We start from the raw sequence: 18,724 nt of genomic DNA on the forward strand, positions 1-18,724 counted from the left end.
AGAGGTTTCATTGACTCATAGTTTTACATGGCTGGGGAGGCCTCACCATTATGGCAGAAGGTGAAGGGGAAGCAAGACATATCTTACGTGGCATCAGGCAAGAGAGACCTTGTGTAGGGGACCCCCCCTTTATAAAACCATCAAATCTCATGAGACTTATTCACTATTATGAGAACAGCACGGGAAACACCCATCCCCATGATTCAATTACCTCTCACCGGGTCCCTCCCACAACATGTGGGAATTAAGGGAGCTACAATTCAAGATGAGATTTGGGTGGGGACACAGCCAAACTGTCACCAGCCAGGTGGAACTGTGAGTCAATTAAACCTCTTTCCTTTATAAATTACCCAGTCTCAGGTATTTCTTTATAGCAGTGCGAGAACGGACTAATACAAGCCCCTTGAGATCAGAGGCTAAAATCACTTTTCCCCAAACATTTGCTTTTTATATATGCTGCGTCTCTGTGTCTGCTTCAACGTTTCCAGCAGTGCTTTATATATGGTAGGCATGCAATAAATGCTTCTTGATCCACTGACAGGTGCTCAGAAGATCTAGATTGATTGATTTTCTTGTGATGCCGTCTTTTCCTGAGAGCTCATTAATTTTTAAGTTGTTTTCCTTGAAATGCATGGTATGTTTCCTCCACCCTGCTCTTTTTGCCTTTCATAGGGTTCCATCTTGATCAGCTGCTATCATGGTCTGTTTTGTGATCAAAGGTTCTGATGAGCTTTGGAATATGTGTATGTTTGGAGTGAGGATGGGGCCTGGAGGAGATGCAGGTTGAGGACCAATTCACCCAACCCAGCTTATAAAAGTAAAGTGGCCCCTTAGGAGCACTGAAGCATTGCTGTGGATTTTAGAGATAGCTTCTTTCAAATCAGCATAGGCCTTCCAGTGTGGCAGGCCATAAGATCTGAGGTTTCCACGCTGTTCCTGGAAGCCCAGTGGACAGCTTATTTTTTACCTTCTTTATTGCACATTTGGGGCTTGGGGGATAGAGTCAGATGTGTGTCAGTTGAAACTGTAGCTACTGCATTCCACTCCTTCAGGGATCATAGTACTCATGCCAACAGAAAACTTCAAGGCCAGTAATTACTGTCTTCAGAGTACAAGACAGGCACAGGAGTTGTTTTGGCATAAGAATACCATGATTTGCATCCCACAGTGTAAGAAAGACAATGCTGAATTCAGAAGATGGTGCAAAAAGTGTGACAGTTCAGTTGTGGTGACTGTTGCTGATGCATGGGGCTATTTTATTTACATTTCCTTTTTTCTTTTTTAACAGAGACAGGATCTTTCTGTGTTGCCCAGCCTAATCTCAAACTCCTGGGCTCAAGTGATCCTCCTGCCTTGGCCTCCCAAAATGTTGGGATTACAGGCATGAGCCACCATGCCCGGGCTTTATTTATATGTCCAAGTCAAATGTTAGTTGGTCAATCAGTCTTTTTAAGCACCAATGTTGTGCCTAACCTTGTGGGAACTGTAGGAAAAAAATACTCTGTATTGGGAAGACCTTGATTTGCTGTCACAGGTGCCACTAATGCCAATTATAAGGCTGTGAGGAATCAGGTGATTGAAAGCCCAGTCTGTAACATAAACTGCTGCAGGGTTCCAGTGGGGGCAATTAAGGTGGGCAGGGAGGGTGGGTAGCATTTGACTTTGACAGCATAGCCTGAGCAGAGGCACAGTGGGGATAGTGAGTGTGCAGTGCGAGGAGGGAGAGAGGTAAGTGGTAGGGAAGAGGTGGGAGGGGGGCAAGGAGAAGGCTCAGGAGGTTTTGGGACAGGGAAATGACTTGGTTAGTCACCACTTAGTTTCTTCTCACATGTGTACAATTTGGAATTCACTTGGTTCTTAGTATTCCTGGGTCAGATGACTTCTTTCCAGTCTGAGAAACCATTTCCCAGGCCGGCTACCTGGGCTGTGGTATCTTCCAGTGCTCCTCTGTGATTGTACTCAGATCAGCTCGTCTAGGCAGGCAGGATGGCAGAAGCCCTCTGACTTCATGTCTGAAAGAGTACGTGTTTCAACTCTATAATTGCAGCATTTAACAGACCATATCAGCCCTCTTTGGGATGGCTTTTGGCAAATGGGCTAGAAGTCTATTCTGCATTTAAATGATACTGCATCTTCTCTTTAAAAGGTTCCTCAGTTAGTCCACCCCACTCTGTATCCAAAGTGTGTCTCAGGCCATGAGTCAAAAGGAAATGAGTAGTTCTTTCTGGTTGGAGAATTAAAAAGAAATGTCCACCCAAGTAACAGGTACATAGTGGGAAAAAAATAACATCTCCCTGAAAGCTTAATCTTCAGGCAAAGAGAGGGTCGGGGGCGGGGGCTTAGTAATGGGGAAACCTCAGAAGATTTAAAAGAGAATTACAGACAGACAAGGCTCAACATTGGCTGTCATCCAACAAAGCTCTTATAAGATTGGAATCACTGCCCGGTTCTTGAGCTCTGACCTGGAGGGAAGAGGAGTCTGGAAGACCTGGCACAGACCTGAGTGCTTCATTGTCTTTCTGGTTCCAAGTCCTCCTTAGCTCACTAGGAAGGAGGTGGGGTGGGGGAGGTAAGCCACTCTACATGAGTGCACTCATCTACACTGGCTAGTCTACTTCGCAGTCCCCCTGCAGATTATCCCCACCTCTACCTGGTTCCAGTTCCAGATTGGGGGGATATAGAATGCCATCCCCACCCCTCACCCTGCTTGCTGTGGCCTGGAAAACTGTCTTTCCTTTACCACCAGCTGGCATCTGCCATATGCCTCAAGGAACTGAATAAAGGAAGGGGGGGGAAGAAGAAACTAGAGAAACTGGAGTGTTTACTGTCTGAGCCCCAAGTACAGGGACTGCCTCTTTCCGTAGCAGCACAGAATGTCTCCATCCCTTTAACCTCCGTCTCCCTAGATATGCCCGAGGAGGACAGCCTTGTTTCTGAGATCTGCTGTTGAGAACTGCTGCTGAGAATTCTTCCTTCAGCTCCGCCTTAGGCACCATTGGTTTTTCACTAGGTCCGCTGCAGGAAACAGGAATTACTTAGTTGACTACCATCTGAGGTGCTGTTTGGTGTTGGTAATAAAGAATAAAGGTAGAAATGAAGCAATGAGACTGCTTTTCTTTGTGGTTCGTAAGTTAATTCTGGTAATAGTTTTTAAAAGAGAAGTCAGAAATACTTTGAGCAGAGCAAAGCTCACTGACATACCTAGGTGGTCTTACAGATGTAGCCAATGTGCCAGGTAGCACAGGACACCTAAATTTGTATCAGTGTATACTGTCACTAGTTATGAATAAGAATGCCTTCTTGCCACATATCCTGATGAACTCAATATATTATCAAACTTATTTAACTCTTCTAGGCCAGGCATTGTGACTCATGACTGTAATCTTAGCACTTTGAGAGGCCAAGGCCAGTGGATTGCTTGGGCCCAGGTGTTTGAGACCTGCTGGGGCAACACAGGAGTTTGAGATCAGACTGGGCAACATGGTGAAACCCCATCTCGACAATAAATACAAAAATTAGCTGGGCATGGTGGCGTGTACCTGTGGTCCCAGCTACTCGGGAGGCTAGATTGGAAGGATCACTTCAGCCTGAGAGACGGGGGTTGCAGGTTGCAGTGAGCTGAGATCACACCACTGCACTCCAGCCTGGGAGACAGAGTGAAGACCCTGTCTCAAAAAAAAAAAAAAAAAAAAAAATTAACTCTCAGTCTGAGAGCTGAAAAATGGTAAGAAAATTTGATCTTTTCAAAAGGTAATCATGTTTCTCCCATGCTCAGTACCTTCACTGCTTTCTTATTGTGCTTACAATGAAGCCAGAGTCCCTTAGCATGGTCCAGAAGGTGCTCATGATCTGGACTCACTATCTCTCTGACTTTATTGACGCTAACCTCAGCCATTAGAATAGTTCCTACTTGGTGAGAAGAGATCATGTCCTTACAAATAATACCAACCAGTAAATGTGGAAAAAAGTCACCATAATGTAGCTACCATAGTAATAACTGATTCAGTCAAGGATCACAAGGATCAATGGACACTAAAACTCTTGGGTGAAAGTTATTTGGTGATTGGGATATTTGCACTGATTATTCATCAATTGCAAAGGGAGAAAGTGACATCTATACAGTGGAGAGACATGGTGGAAGGCTCCTTAACGAAGTGATCAAGTTTAACATCACCAGTAATGGGACAAGTAGATAGCATGTGCCTCCTGATGCGAAGTACTGGGAAGATACACATCAATCACTTAGGTGAGTTTTCTGTCAAAATACAGAACCTGGTTCTAATCATGACAAAACATCAAATCTGGGGACATTCTACAAAATAATTATGAACAAGAGGGTAGGGAAGTAAGTAAAATAAAGACAGAAAGGTAACCGTGAGCCTTGTAGACTATTCGAAGTTCTTTGCTTTCCTAATAAGCTGGAAAGCCTTTAATGAGTTTTGAGCTGAGAGTGACATAATGTGACTTAATTTTATTTTATTTATTTTTGAGACGGAGTCTCGCTCTATTGCCCAGACTGAAGTGCAGTGGCATGATCTCGGTTCACTACAATCTCTCCCTCCCGGGTTCAAGCTTTTCTTGTGCCTCAGCCTCCCACGTAGCTGGGATTACAGGCATGCACCACCATGCCCAACTGATTTTTGTGTTGTTAGTAAAGATGGGGTTTCATCATGTTGGCCAGGCTGGTCACGAACTCCTGGCCTCAAATGATCTACCTGCCTTGGCCTCCCAAAATGCTGGGACTACAGGCATGAGCCACCACACACAGCCAGTATGACTTAATTTTAAAATGACTGCTTTGTTCTAGCTGCTGGATTGAGAATAACCTATATGGGGCAAGGACAGAAGCTATGTGCCTAGTTATGAGGCTATTGCAACAATCCAGGCAAGATGGTAGTGATGTAGACCAGGATGAGAAGTGGTTTGAGATATTCATAACTTTAAACATAAAAATAGAGAATAGAATCACACAACCATATACCCATCACCCAGCTGCAACAATTTTCAGCTCACGGCTGATCTTTACACACCACCTATTTTATTTATACTCCACCTATTTCCCCCTGCCATTTTATTTGTATGCAAATCTCAGTTGTATCATTTCATTCTGGATGTGCGTTTAAGAATTTGCTGATTGGTTGAATGTGAAGAAAAGGAGGAGTCAAGCATGTCTTCCAGTTTGTTGTGAAGGATGGAGGTACAAGTTATTGGGATGACAAAGGCTGTAGGTGGAGTAATGTGAGAGAAATAATTGAGAAGTTCCTTCTGTGTACATATGGTTTGAAATGCCTATTTGACATTCCAGAAGCTGTTGAATATACAAGTCTAGATATCAGGGAGACAATGGGGCTGTAGATATAAATTTGGGAGTTGTCAGATTATAGATAGTCTCTAAAACCAGAAGAGTGAACCTCCAGCTAAGTAATCACAGAGTATCTTGAGTCAGACTAACTCTTCTGCTGATAATAATTATTGTATAAACTCCGGAGGCATGGGAGAGTGACCCAAAGCAGACATATGCTGGAGGAGATTCAAATCTTGAGAAAAAGGAACCACGGTGGGTGTTTTTTACCTTTTCTTCCTGAGGGTACTCACTAGTCCCTACAATACACAGCGAATAGAACTCAAGTAGAAAGTGGCAGTCCTACTGTTCTGAGGCTTCTAGAGAGGCTGGAAACTGAGGAGGAGAGAAGTCATAGAGCAGGGAGTCCCATAATCTCTGTATAAACTCCTTTTAAATCCTTGCCTGACTCCTTAACTCTGTAGGTGGGGGTCAAAACTCCAAGATTCCCAGGGGAAAAGCAATAGCTACCAGGCTGGAAGCGCTGAGCAGAGATTTCAGCTTCCCAGGGCAATTTAAGTCCTTTCAAATTAGAGGAGCTTAGTAAGGATCTCAGACTTTCATTGAAACTTCAGAGAGTCCACACCTTCAGAGTAAGGACACATCTCAGGACTCAGCAATTCACACTAAGACTAAGGACCAAGCTGAAATAGACTCACCACAATAGAATTAAAATCAAGCCGTCTCAGATTCTAGATGATCTGCTAGTAATTTAAAAGGTTGTTAGCATCATCCTCTTCAGAAGAAGATAAGAGATCCTAGAGTTTCTACAGTAAATCCTCCATAATGGCCAATGTACCATCTAAAATGACAAGAAATGGAAAAAAAGAAAAAAACCCAAAAAACAAAAGTGGAAGACGTGACCCACAGTAAAAAACAAAACACACATCAGGCAACAGAAGCAGACACACACATATTGCATATGTTGGGATTATCAGACAAGAACTTTAAAACAAATTTGACAAGTATTTTGAAGAATCAGTAGGAATTGGCCAGGCACAGTGGCTCATCCCTGTAATCCCAGTACTTTTGGAGGCCAAGGCTGGCTGGTCACACGAGGCCAGGAGTTCAAAACCAGCCTGGTCAACATGGCGAAACCCTGTCTCTACTAAAAATACAAAAATTAGCCAAGCGTGGTGGTGCACATCTGTAATCCCAGCTATTTGAGAGGCTGAGGCACAAGAATTGCTTGAGCCTGGGAGGCAGAGGTTGCAGTGAGCCAAGATCATACCACTGCACACCAGCCTGGGCAACAGAGCAAGACTCTGTCTCAAAAAAAAAAAAAAAAAAAAAAAGAATAATGAATTAATTGATAAAGATATAGAAAATTTTAGGAGAAATATGGAAACTGCAAAAAAAAATATTACAATAGCCTAAATAGTGAGGAATAATAATGTCTTACAAATAGAAGCCCCAAAGTAGCCCAGGCCCCGTATTGCAAAGGAGTTACTCCTGTCTCTGTGCTCCACTATCCTCCATTCATTTGTTCATTCAATGAATATTTATTCGGTGAATACTTCATGTCAGGCACTGCTCTAGGGGCTGGAGTCATATCAATGAACAACCAAAATCACTTCTCTTGCCATTTACTTTCTATTTTGGAGAGACAGACAAAACAAGTGCACATGGTGATAAATTATGTAAAAAAAAATCAAGCTGGGCAAGGAGTAGAAAGTGACAGGAACTAAGGAGTCTCTTTTACATAGAATGGTCAGAGAGGACCTCTCTGATAAAATGGCATTCAGGCAGGGACCAGTGGAAGCAAGCCACATGAGTGTCTGGGAGAAGAACCTTCCAGGCTGAAGGAAAAGCAAGCACCACGGCAGAGGGCGGAGTGGCTTGGTGAGTTGGGGATGTCAGCATGGCTGGGTTGCTGCAAGTGTGCTGGGAGCTGAAGATGGGGAGGTGGGAGCAGTGGGCCAGCTCACACAGGCTGTGGAGGCCATGGTGAGGATGCTGGATGTACTGAAGCCATTGGAGGATTTTGAGAAGAGGAATGCCTGGATTGACTGTGTCTTAAAGAATCACTCCCTTCTGGAAGAGGGCAAGTGCAACACCAGGAAGCTTAGTTGAATGGCGCTTGCAATAGTCCAAGCTGGGTGTGGTAGCATGTACTTGTAATCTCTGCTACTTGGGAAGCTGAGGCAGGAGGATTGCTTTAGCCCAGGAGGTTGAATCCAACACGGGCAACACAGCAAGACCCCATCTCTAAAAGAAAGAAAAATAAAGCAAAAGGCCAACAGGGGAAAATAATAGGCCAGGTGAAAGATGATGGACCAGGGTAGTAGCAGAAATGGTCAGATTTGGGATATATTTTGAAGGTGGGGCAAACAGTTTGCTGATGAATTGGATTAATTGAAAACTCAAGGTTTTGGACCGGAATGACTTGAAGAATGGAGCTTCTAATAACTGAGGCAGAAGACTGGAGGGCAGTAGGGGAGTAGTAGTTTTGTGGGTTAAAATCAAGAGTTGAGTTTTGGATGTTTTTAAACCTTTGTCCAGGAGGAGCTGTTGATTAGGCAACTGAAGATGCAAATCTGAATTCTGGGGCTTGAAACCTAAGTTTGTAGGATGCAGGGGTGTTCAATGTTGTGTGATTGATGTGCCACACACCCAGGACCTGAGCATGGGAGAAAAGAGTGTAGATTCCTGGATTCTCCCAAGTTTAAGGATTAGAAAGATGAATCGAAACTAGTAAGGAGACTGAATGGAATGACCAGCAAAATACGAGGGGAAGAAAGGGTCTCAGTGCCATCCTTGTGACCAAGTTTCAGGAAGATGGGATTTGTCTGTGTCTAAATGCTGCTGGTGGATGAGAAAGGTAAGAACTAACTATTAGATTAACAACGTGGAGATCATTGGTGACTAGACAAGACCAGTTTCTATGGGTGGTGGACAAAATCCCTGAATGGAATAAGCCGAGAGAATAGAAACTGAGGAATTTGGGATAGAGCACAGAGATTTTCGAAGGGGGCATTTTCTGTAAACAGGAGCAGAGAAATGGGTGGCAGCTGGAGAAGGAGGTTGGTCAAGCAAGAGTTTTTAAAGATGAGGGATGAGGCAGCATGCTCAATCCTAAGGAGAAGGGAAAACGGAGGATGTCAGGATGTTGGGGTGATGACGGTGAGCAGGTGATAGGAGATGACTTGAGTGCATACATGGAAGGGCCTTTGAGAGCAGCGTGGAGCCTTCAAGCACAGTGAAAGGAGAGCAGGCCGAGGGCATGCACTCAGGCGCAGCTGAGCAAGTAGACTTGGTGGCCAAGGTGAGTGAAAGCTGTCTTGTGGTTGCTTCTACCTCCTCAGGGACGTACGAAAGCGAGTCATTAATTAGCTAGAGTGAAAATGAGGAAGGAGGTGCTGGGCATTTGGGATAAGTGGAGAAGGCATAAAGTAGGGGTCAAGGAATCTGGGAATTGAGTGGACTGGGCAAATGGAGGAGAGTTCCTGAAGGCATCAAGAGCCCATTTGATGTGAGTGGTCACGCCTTTTAGGCAAGACAGTATGCTTGTTTGCTAGACTGTTATTATTCTGCAAAAAAATTCACCAGTCCTCTCTGGAGTAGAACTATATTTTCCTTCTCTGATGACATCAGGCTTGAGCATAAGATTTGCATTGATCAGCAAAATGTGGATGGAAGTGATGTGTGTCACGTCTAAGTGGAAGCTTTATGAAACAGCATGTCTTCACCATGTTCTTTAACCCCTGCCCAACTGGCCATATCCCAGGGGGAGCTGCTTCATATCCTAGAGACTGGAGTGAAGACGATGAGCAGCAAAACCACAGCCAGTGTGCAGTGAGCACATTCTACAAGTGAAAGATGCACCTTTGAAGCAGCCGGGCACTGAGACTGGGGTTGGTTGTTACGTGGCATGGTCCATGATGACTGATACAGCCCACTGTGCGCCTTTCTCCAGCTGTCTTCCCTCTGCCTCTGTGCAGGTGCAAGGAGGATCGACTCAGTTCAGTCAGCACTGGGGCTTTGAGAGGGGCAGAGCAGGGAAAGTGAGGGCCCAGGAAACTGAGGGTGTATTTAAAGGAGCCGGAGCTGGGGAAGAAGGGAAGCAAGGGACGTGCAAGAGTCATCCTTGGATTCGTTTCTTATAGTGACAAGACGGCTGCCAGGGGCAGTCAGGACTACACGTGTCCTTGCTCATGTCCCTGAGGATAACGTGTCCCTGTGTCCAGCTGGAACTTCTGGCGACAAAGAGTCACCAGAATTTCTTTTTGAAAGGACTTATTTTGTCTTGCCAGCAGAGCCTCTGCCCCTGACATTTCAGGTATCTGCTTTTGTTTGTCCTTTTGACCTTTTCAGATTGAATTAAACTGGAGACACACACACACACACACACACAGAGAGAGAGAGAGAGAGAGAGAGAGAAAGAGAGAGAGGTTGTTCCTGGGCCAGTAAGAGTTTCTGATGTTTGGGTAAGGATGGTCCTGTGTGGTCTGCTCATATCCTCCAAGTCCTAATTGCTGCCTACCCATTCGTGATGGGCATAAGGTCCAAATCACCTATTTTGGAAGCTGGGCAAGCTGGAACCTGGTCTGTCTGACTGGAACCCATTAATTCCCTGTACCTTCCTGCCCAGAGGCTAGAAGGCTTCCATCCTCATGACCCCCCTTCCCCTTACTAGAGAAGCCAGACAGAACTGCACAGCTGTGGACCCTGCCCCTAGAGACTGTCTGCCAGTTCTGGCTCTGGCCTTCAGGACTGTTGCCCAGCCAAGTGCAGGAGAACCTCAGCAGTCCTGCCTGGATGCCTCTCCCAGCCACCTGTCCCTCCGGCCATAGACACTGGACAGGAGCCCATATACTCCTTACTCCCCCTCATTTGGGCATCAGCACTTAAAAGAGGCTTTATGATGAAGAGTGGGAGGTCCAGACGGGCCTCATTTCCCAAGATTGCAGGGTACAGGCCTTGGCAGGGCTGAGCCATCCCCTTGATCTGGGTGCTTCTCCCACAGGAGTCTAGCCTTGCTTCAGTCTGGCTCTATGAGCCCACCTGGCCCCTCGCTCGTCCTCAGCAAGCCTCCCACTGAAGTCAGGGCATGTGTGAGGTGACCACACAGCTGAGGGTGCTGGAAATGTCATGGTGTGATATTTCAATTTCTGCAGTGTTTATATTCAGTGACCCTCAAAAAGGCCCAATGAGGGGAAAGGCCAGGACAGGTTTACAGATGGGAAGCTGGCCCTCTGAGAGGGGAGCACCCACCCAAGGTCACATGGCTGGTTGGTGGCTAACCAACCCGTGGCCTTATGACACCAAGTCCCATGCTCTTTTCACTGCCCCTCACTCCCAGGGAGAGCCACTGTCATTCAGTGTGGTGTTAACCTGCACTGCAGCAGACCCTCAGGCCTTGGCTAACTGGTAAACCTCACCCACAGCTCCATGCTGGGCTTGCTCAGGGACTGCTGGAACACTCCAGTGGTCAGGCCAGGCGAGGGTGGAAGATGGGGAGTCCCTGCCAGACTTCTGTGGGGTTTCCCAGGTGCTCCTGCGGCAGGGGCAGGGGGCATTGGGAGGAACCTGTTTTTGTGTTTTATGGAAGATAAGTTTGTTATTCGCTCAGTGACCCAAACTTGAAACTCAGGTCCCTTGGAGGAAGCTTTGGGCTCCGAAATTACTTCTCTCAGCCTCAGTTTCTCCATGGGTTTTGGATTCAGGGTTTGACCACAGTGATTCTGAGAGGATAGTTTGCATGATGCCTGGCCTGGCTCATGGGCCTCATTCTGCCACAGTGGAGGAGGGCATGCAGGCCATCTGGCCGGGTGGGGAGTGCCAGCTGGCAACAGGGTCCACTGAGGCACTGACTCCCTGCCCTGGGGCTCTCAGCAAGTCTAGCCAGCCAGCCTCCATTTTCCCAAGTGTAAAATGGGTGTCAGGCCATTTGCTTCTGTGGGAGGGCCTGGAGGGCTATAATTATGGGAGGGTATGTGAAGTCCTGGGAGCCCTCGATGGGGTTTTGCAAGGAGGCTGCAGACAGCCATGGGTCATGACTGCTTGGGAGAGTTATGAAATTCCTTTAGTAAAAGGAACCATGTGGGGAGTGGGCGGGAGGGGGAGATGGCGACCCAGGAAGAGAGTGTCTGGCGCCCTTGGGAAGACATCTTAGTACACACCAAAGCCCTATCTCACAATTCAATCAAGTTGTTGCTTCTGTTCATACCAAAAGGGCCTTTTTAAAATACAATTAGGCTCTGTTTTATTATGTGTGACAGACGAGGCCATTAACCATTCCGACTATTAAATCAGACTTCATTAAAAAAAATGGAAGTAACTGTAAATTGCCTTGGGTCACGATCGTTTAGAGCCGAGACATTTCAAAGAAAAACATTAGGGAGCTCACGACCATGATGAAGTTAATCAATTTGACATCCCACCGAGGGCCGGGTGTGTCTGCACCAGAAGAGCTGCTGCACAGCCTCTCCCCAGAGCCCGGCTCCTGGGGAGCAGGGGGGTCTCTGCCTCTCCTCTCTCCAAAGGAGAGCTGGGAAGGCTATGAAAATAACTTGGAAATTTGGGGGAAAGGGAATTTCTTGTCTCTCAGTGAGGTGTTATTGGTTTGCTTTTCTGAAAAACTATCTAAATATATCAAATGTGATACCAAGTCATACATAATACATTTTTATGTTTTTGCACCAGAAAGTGACTTTAGAGCTGTAAGGAGCAGTGCTATATAAGAATAATGTGTCTTCCTTGGCCCTCTAAGTGGGGTGGGGTGGCTTCCACGGGCTTCCTCATTTCTGGACAGGTTGTGCCCTTTCTCCAGGTGTCTACTTCTTGGCAGGAGTCCTGAGGGAGAGACCCCTGCCCTGGGGTGAATTTTGCCCTCCTCTCCTTTGTGGGGGTAGAAAAGGATGGACAGGGCAGAACAGCCCAGAAGGCTACAAAAAGATGGGGGTAAACCCAGCCCCCACACCTTCTTCTCCCCCAGGCCTTGCTGAGCCCAGAGAGAGCAAACCCCAGTGTTCCTCCAAGGCTAAGGAGAAGTGGGGGCTGAGTTGTGTCTGGGACGCCTCCTGGCCTTGAGATGGCAACAGGCATGGCAGGGGTGGGGATGGGCGGAGACCACTCAAGGCCAATTCAGGAGGTGTGGGAGCCAGGGTGGGGGATAGGTAATGAGAGGAAGGTCTGGTTGTAAAGCCCTGGAAGGTGGGGTCCTGTCTAAGCAGGAATTTCCTGGCTCGATTATTAGCATAAGTCCATGGTGGGGGTGGAAGAGCATGTTTATCTGGAACGCAGAGATGGGAGGAGCAGGCGCCCAGCTTCAGAGAGCTTGCCTCTGGGACCTTACGCGCTCTCTCCCTTTTCCCACTGTCCTGCTGATTGAGGTGCACCAAGGGCCCACCTGAATGCCAAGCCTGCTTTCCTTCTGGTATGGGCTGCACAAGGCTCACCTACCTCCTCCACGAAGCCCCCCAGACACTACCCCGGCTGTATCCTCTGCTTGGGGACTCTCTTACCTGCCTGCTCTGCTGGCACTGTCTGAAAGCTGCTAGATCAAGTAGGCCCTTGCCAGCAAGCCTCTGTTCAGTCTCCATCTCTCTCTGTTCCAGCACGCCTTCTTCCCGGTCCTCGGCTTTACTGCTCTAGATCATTCCTACAGCCCAAGGACACCTTTGCTGGTCTCAAGCCCCTTCAGAAGATGTCCCCACCCACCTCTCTGGCCTCACCTCCTGCCTCTCTGCTCCAAATTCTTAGCACTTTGCACTGTGGTTTCTTCCAGCCTCCTTAACTTTGGTTCCTTTTGCCTAAACTGCTTGTTCCTGTTTTCTCAGCCCAGGGAGGCTCTTTTCAGATTGCTCAGGGTTGGTGACTCACAGTATCTTCCTCCCTTTCTTCACTCTCTTTCCCTGCCTCCCTCCCTGCCTCCCTCCCTCCCTCCCTCCCTCCCTCCCTCCTTCCTTCCTTCCTTCCTTCCTTCCTTCCTTCCTTCCTTCCTTCCCTCCTTCCTTCCTTCCTTCCTACAATATTTCCTGAGCACCATCTGTGCCAAGCACAAGATCTCTGCTTCACAGAACTGCAAAGACAGTAAAGAAATGCGCTGTCAGGAGGTGATGGCACCGTGGAGAAACACAGGGCAGAGTAAAGGGAGAGGGAGCGAAGGGGAGCGGTCAGGGAAGGCCCCTATGGCAAAGGGGCATTGGAGCAGAGACCTGAAGGAAGTGAGGGAGAGGTCACTGCTGCAGTGTCCTAGCGCTGGGGCGGGGACATGCCCACGTGTGTCCCAAAACAAAGCTCCATGACTGGGACAGCTCTGGAGCCAGTTGTGCATCATATTGTCACAGCTGTAGTTATGCTAGCCTGTTTCCCCTGGCCTCTCGAGCCACGTGGGGGCAAGGATGTGTCCTATTACTCTCTGAATCTGTGCTCTGGAGCCATGTGCAGCATCAGGCACCTGCAGGTAATTGGCATGCGCCTGTGGATTAAAACAATGAATGAATGCCTGAACATGGGGAAAGAATGAGCAGATTTCTGGACTTGAGCGAGGCTGTGGGGAGGAGAGAAAGAAGGAAAGATACATCTGGTTTTTGTGTTAAAGGAATTTTCAACTAATTAGAGAGAAAAGACATGCACACACCTAAAATTAAGACTACTTTAAAAACCTAGTTTAGATATAAAGTTAAATAACTTTAGGTGATACCTTAGAATCCATTAATTCCACATTTTGTCCAGGATGAGTGTCAAACACTTCCAAGTCCCTTAGATGCCCCTACATTTACTCCAAGAATACTCCAGAATGCTTCTTTGGGGGTGGCTTCCCGGGCTGCTTCAGATTCGTGAATTGTTCCCTGGCCTCTGAGATCCTTACTTACCTGTTTTTAACCCCAAACTCCCTCCCCGGAGTGATGTTACTCCCTCACTCAGCAATGGTTGTACATCCCGGATTCTTCGTATTGTCTTCCTAGCAAGCATCATGAGAAACTGCCTCTGTATGTTTTTCTCTATTTGCTTACTTGGAGCAAATACGCTGACTGTGGTGAGCTTGTGTTGTATCATCTGTCTCCCCACCACCAGCGTGTAAGCTACCTGAGGGCAGGGACCATGTCAAGAAAACCTGTACTATTTCCAAAAACTCAACCTATTCTGGAAGGATGGAGATTGTTAGCCCACTACAGGCATCTCCTTGATGATGGAGCCATGTGTCCCCTGTCTCTGGATTCCTCATCCTGGCATGGTGCTCAGCATGTAGGTATGTCCGACACATACCTGCAGGGGGGATTGGGCAAAAGAGGGCCCTTTGGAGCCTGCAGCAGTAACTGGCAACTCTCTGTGGCCAGCACAGTTGTCAGGCTCCTGTGGGCAATTGGCATATGCCTGTAGAATGGCAAAATGAACAAATGTAGGGACAAAGGGAGAGATGAATGCATTTCTGGTCTTGTGCAAATACCTGTCGTCAGGTGTCCGCTAATGTTATCTTGCCCCAGTAAAGCAGGACAGAGCCTTACATTCCGGCCACAGTGCTCTGTGACCCCAACTTGTGACTCTCTTCTCCAGCCAGAAGCAGGCCATGGGGGTGGCTTCTCTGGGACTCCACACTGCCAGTGTTCATTCTTTTTTCCTAACTGTGCCAGTGCTGAGAGAGTAAAATGTGTGTTTATTTTAATTTTTTCTTTCTTTTTTTGAGGGCAGGGGGATGGAGTCTCACTCTGTTGCCCAGGCTGGAGGGCAGTGGCGCGATCTCGGCTTACTGCAAGCTCCCCCTCCCGGGTTCATGCCATTCTCCTGCCTCAGCCTCCCGAGTAGCTGGGACTACAGGCACCCGCCACCATGCCTGGCTAATTTTTTTGTATTTTTAGTAGAAACGGGGTTTCACCATGTTAGCCAGGATGGTCTTAATCTCCCCTCGGCCTCCCAAAGTGCTGGCATTACAGGTGTAAGCCACCATGAGCCACCGTGCCCGGCCTTTTTTTTTTTTTTTTGAGACAGAGTCTCACTGTGTTGCCCGGACTGGAGTGCAAGTGGCACGATCTCAGCTCACTGCAATCTCTGCCTCCTGGACTCAAAGGATCCTCCCACCTCAGTCTGCTGAGTAGCTGGGACCACAAGCGCATGCCAGCATGCCCAGCTAATTTTTGTATGTTTTGTAGAGACAGAGTTTTGCCATGTTGTCCAGGCTGGTCTTGAACTCCTGGACCCAAGCAATCCACTCCCTTTGGCCTCCCAATGTGCTAGGACTATAGATGTGAGCCGCCTTGCCTGGCCTATTTTAATTTTACTTTGTTATTTTTAGACACAGACTCTTGCTCTGTTACCCAGGCTGGAGTGCAGCAGTGCAATCACAGCTTACTGTAGCCTTAATCTCCTGGGCTCAAGTGATCCTCCCTCCTCAGTCTCCCGAGCACCTGGGACTACAAGGCACACACCTCCATGCCCAGCTAATTAAAAAAAATTTTTTTTTTAGAGATGGAGTCTTGCTATGTTGCCCAGGCTAGTCTCAAACTCCTGGCCTCCAGCGATCCTCCTGCCTCAGCATCCCAGAATGCAGGGATTACAGGCATGAACCATCACATATGGCCCAAAATGTGTGTTTGGATAAAACCTTGAGGGTTTGGGATGAGGTTTGGTGGGCCCTGGCAATGAGAGTGTATGAGTGAATGTCTGTATTGTTTCCATTTGTGTCATTCCCTTATGTGTGACTTTCTGCAAAGATGGGATTCAATACAGAAGAGAACCAGGCCTCAGTCTTTTCTTTGAGTGAGAAGTCTAAAATATAAGTCCTTAAAAAGTTTAGCCTGGGGCAAGCAAAATCTGAGTTATCTTATCCATGGGTACTTACAGGTAGGGATGTGACGGGTTCATCACTCCAGCCAGTTGGTTGCGTGATCTTGTTCTTGGGTTGCAGGCAGGCCCCCCTGGGCCTTGTCCCTGCCACGGGCCAGAGGAAAAACGGGCTCCCGCATTCCAGCCAAGCAAACACCATCTTCCCCTTCATCGTACTTCCTGCACGTCCCTCACCAGGTACCCACGTGCCCTGGAGATTGTTGCTGTTGCCAACCGTTGTGATTTTAATCCTTGCTTTGTTTTTCCTTCCTGGAGACCAGGGACCTTCCTGAGGTTTGTCCCTGCAAAACTTCTCCCAGGCACTCTGTGGCCGTTTCCTCCAAAGACCACTCCCTGGGGAGGAATGAGTCACTAGAACAGGTCTGGGGGGCAGGGGACTGGCTTCTGGGGGGTGGGGGTCCCACTATTCTTTTCTTTGGCTCTTTGCCTGGAGCATGTCTAAGCGATGACCCGAGCTTCGAGGGCCCCTGGTTCTCCTGGCAGCCATGGTGCTTCCCGCAGCTTTCCGTTCCGAGAGGGGCCACTGTCTCTGGAGGTTGGGGAGGCTTTCTGCTCCTACCCAGTCGTGGCCATTAGCAATGCCTGATGCTAGGAGAGCGCCCAAGGAGCTGCTGGTGTGTCCTGGAGCAAGCTTGCTCCCTGGGGTCCTGCCTGCACCGCCCGACCCCCAGTGCCCCAGCTTCCTGCCCTCGGATCCTAACCCTTGACTCTCTGAGCCCTGCACTGGGAGCCAGCCATGATGAATTCCAGCTGAAACTACCTTTCCCTAGCTGGGTAGTCTTTGCAAATCACTTCTCCCCAGCCCCTAGCTTCCCCACCTGTTAAAGGAGGGTTAAAAAGAAAAAAATTTAAAAATACCACCCTGTCTTGCCCACCTTGTGGAGCAGGAGCCTGTTGTGAAGCCCACATTAGCTGAGGCTGGAGACATGGCTTAGAAAGTGCAGGGCACTGTGCAGATACAAGGCTGCAGCTATTTTTATTTTTAACATCGTAATCCTGTGTGTCTCTGGGCAATCCTGACCTCGAGAAGAGACAGCCATTAGGGGATACATGAGCCTATAAAGGGGAGGTAATGAAAAATATTGAGGCCAAGATTAATTTTCTTAAGCAATCATGAAAAAGCAAGAGGTTTGTGCTAATAGTTAACAAAAATGTCTCTTGCCTTTTTTCATTCTGCCATATTATTATATAAATACATAGTCTATGGAAAAATAGACTATGATAAAATGTTTGTTTATAAAATAAACAGAAAATAAATCACTGAAAGAGCAAGCCAAGCCCATCACCATTGGCTATGTTATTCTCTGACTTCTCCACTCTGGAATTATGGTGTTTTCCACAGAGCCTTTGCCACGCTCAGAAACACCCCCCTCACTCCGGGGGCACTGTCCCCACTGTCTCTTGCTCAGAGGTGGCCTCTGGCTCTGGGGGAGATGAGTCTTCCCTCTTCACTGTCACTGGGATTTCCAGCTGATTCCAATGATCTTTTACTTCAAGGCTTCCTCACTGAGGGACCTCCCTGCACCATCAATGAACAGTTATGATTTCAGGGTTTGGAAAAAGGGATTAAAAGAGGCATTCAAAAAGTGGTGCCTGGGGACGGAGCCTGGCAGTCTTATTGGGTTTCTTGAACAACCCTTCCCCCACTCCCCGCTCACTCTCCATGACTATTTCAAGCCTTCCTCATTTTCCTCAACTCTCCTGTGTGCCTTCCCCTCACGGGCACCTGAGGACCAAGCGCTGTGCTCAACAGCCATCAGATGGCAGCATGTGCCGGGCCTCCCAGCTGGCCTTCTCTCATTGCCTTTCCTTCTGCCTTCCTGCTGTGACACCCTGAGCCTTGCTCCCATGGTCAACTGCCCCCTCTCTCATGTCTTGACTCCCCCTCGCTCCTTGATCAAGATGCTCTGCCTCCCCCATGGCGAACGAAAACCTCCCTCAACTCCTTGTCCTTCTACTTTCCTGCCCAGTCGAGCTTGTCAGAAAAGGCACCTACACATCCCTTCTGCTCTCCTTCACCCCGCTTTGTTCCCCAACCCACTCTGGGTGGACTTCTGACACTGAACCTGCTTCCTTGGTGCTGTGTGGGACTCCAGTCAGTGGGTGGGTGGGTGGATGGGTGGGATGGAACTGGCCCCTTCTCCTTCGTTAACTCTGTCTCTTCAGCCTCCACAAGAGCAACTCCCCCAGGCTATTCAAGCCACTGAATTTCTTACCCAGGGCTTAGGAGAGTTTCAGGAGCTATGGAGGGCTGGGACAAAGATTCCACTTCCAGGCCGGGCGCGGTGGCTCAAGCCTGTAATCCCAGCACTTTGGGAGGCCGAGATGGGCGGATCACGAGGTCAGGAGATCGAGACCATCCTGGCTAACACGGTGAAACCCCGTCTCTACTAAGAAATACAAAAAATAGCCGGGTGAGGTGGCAGCGCCTGTAGTCCCAGCTACTCGGGATGCTGAGGCCGGAGAATGGCGTGAACCCGGGAGGCAGAGCTTGCAGTGAGCTGAGATCCGGCCACTGCACTCCAGCCTGGGCGACAGCGCGAGACTCCGTCTCAAAAAAAAAAAAAAAAAAAAAAAAAAAAAAAAAAAAAAATA

This window comes from Theropithecus gelada, chromosome 18 (assembly GCF_003255815.1).
Source record: "Theropithecus gelada isolate Dixy chromosome 18, Tgel_1.0, whole genome shotgun sequence".
In the NCBI taxonomy this organism is placed as follows: Eukaryota; Metazoa; Chordata; class Mammalia; order Primates; family Cercopithecidae; genus Theropithecus; species Theropithecus gelada.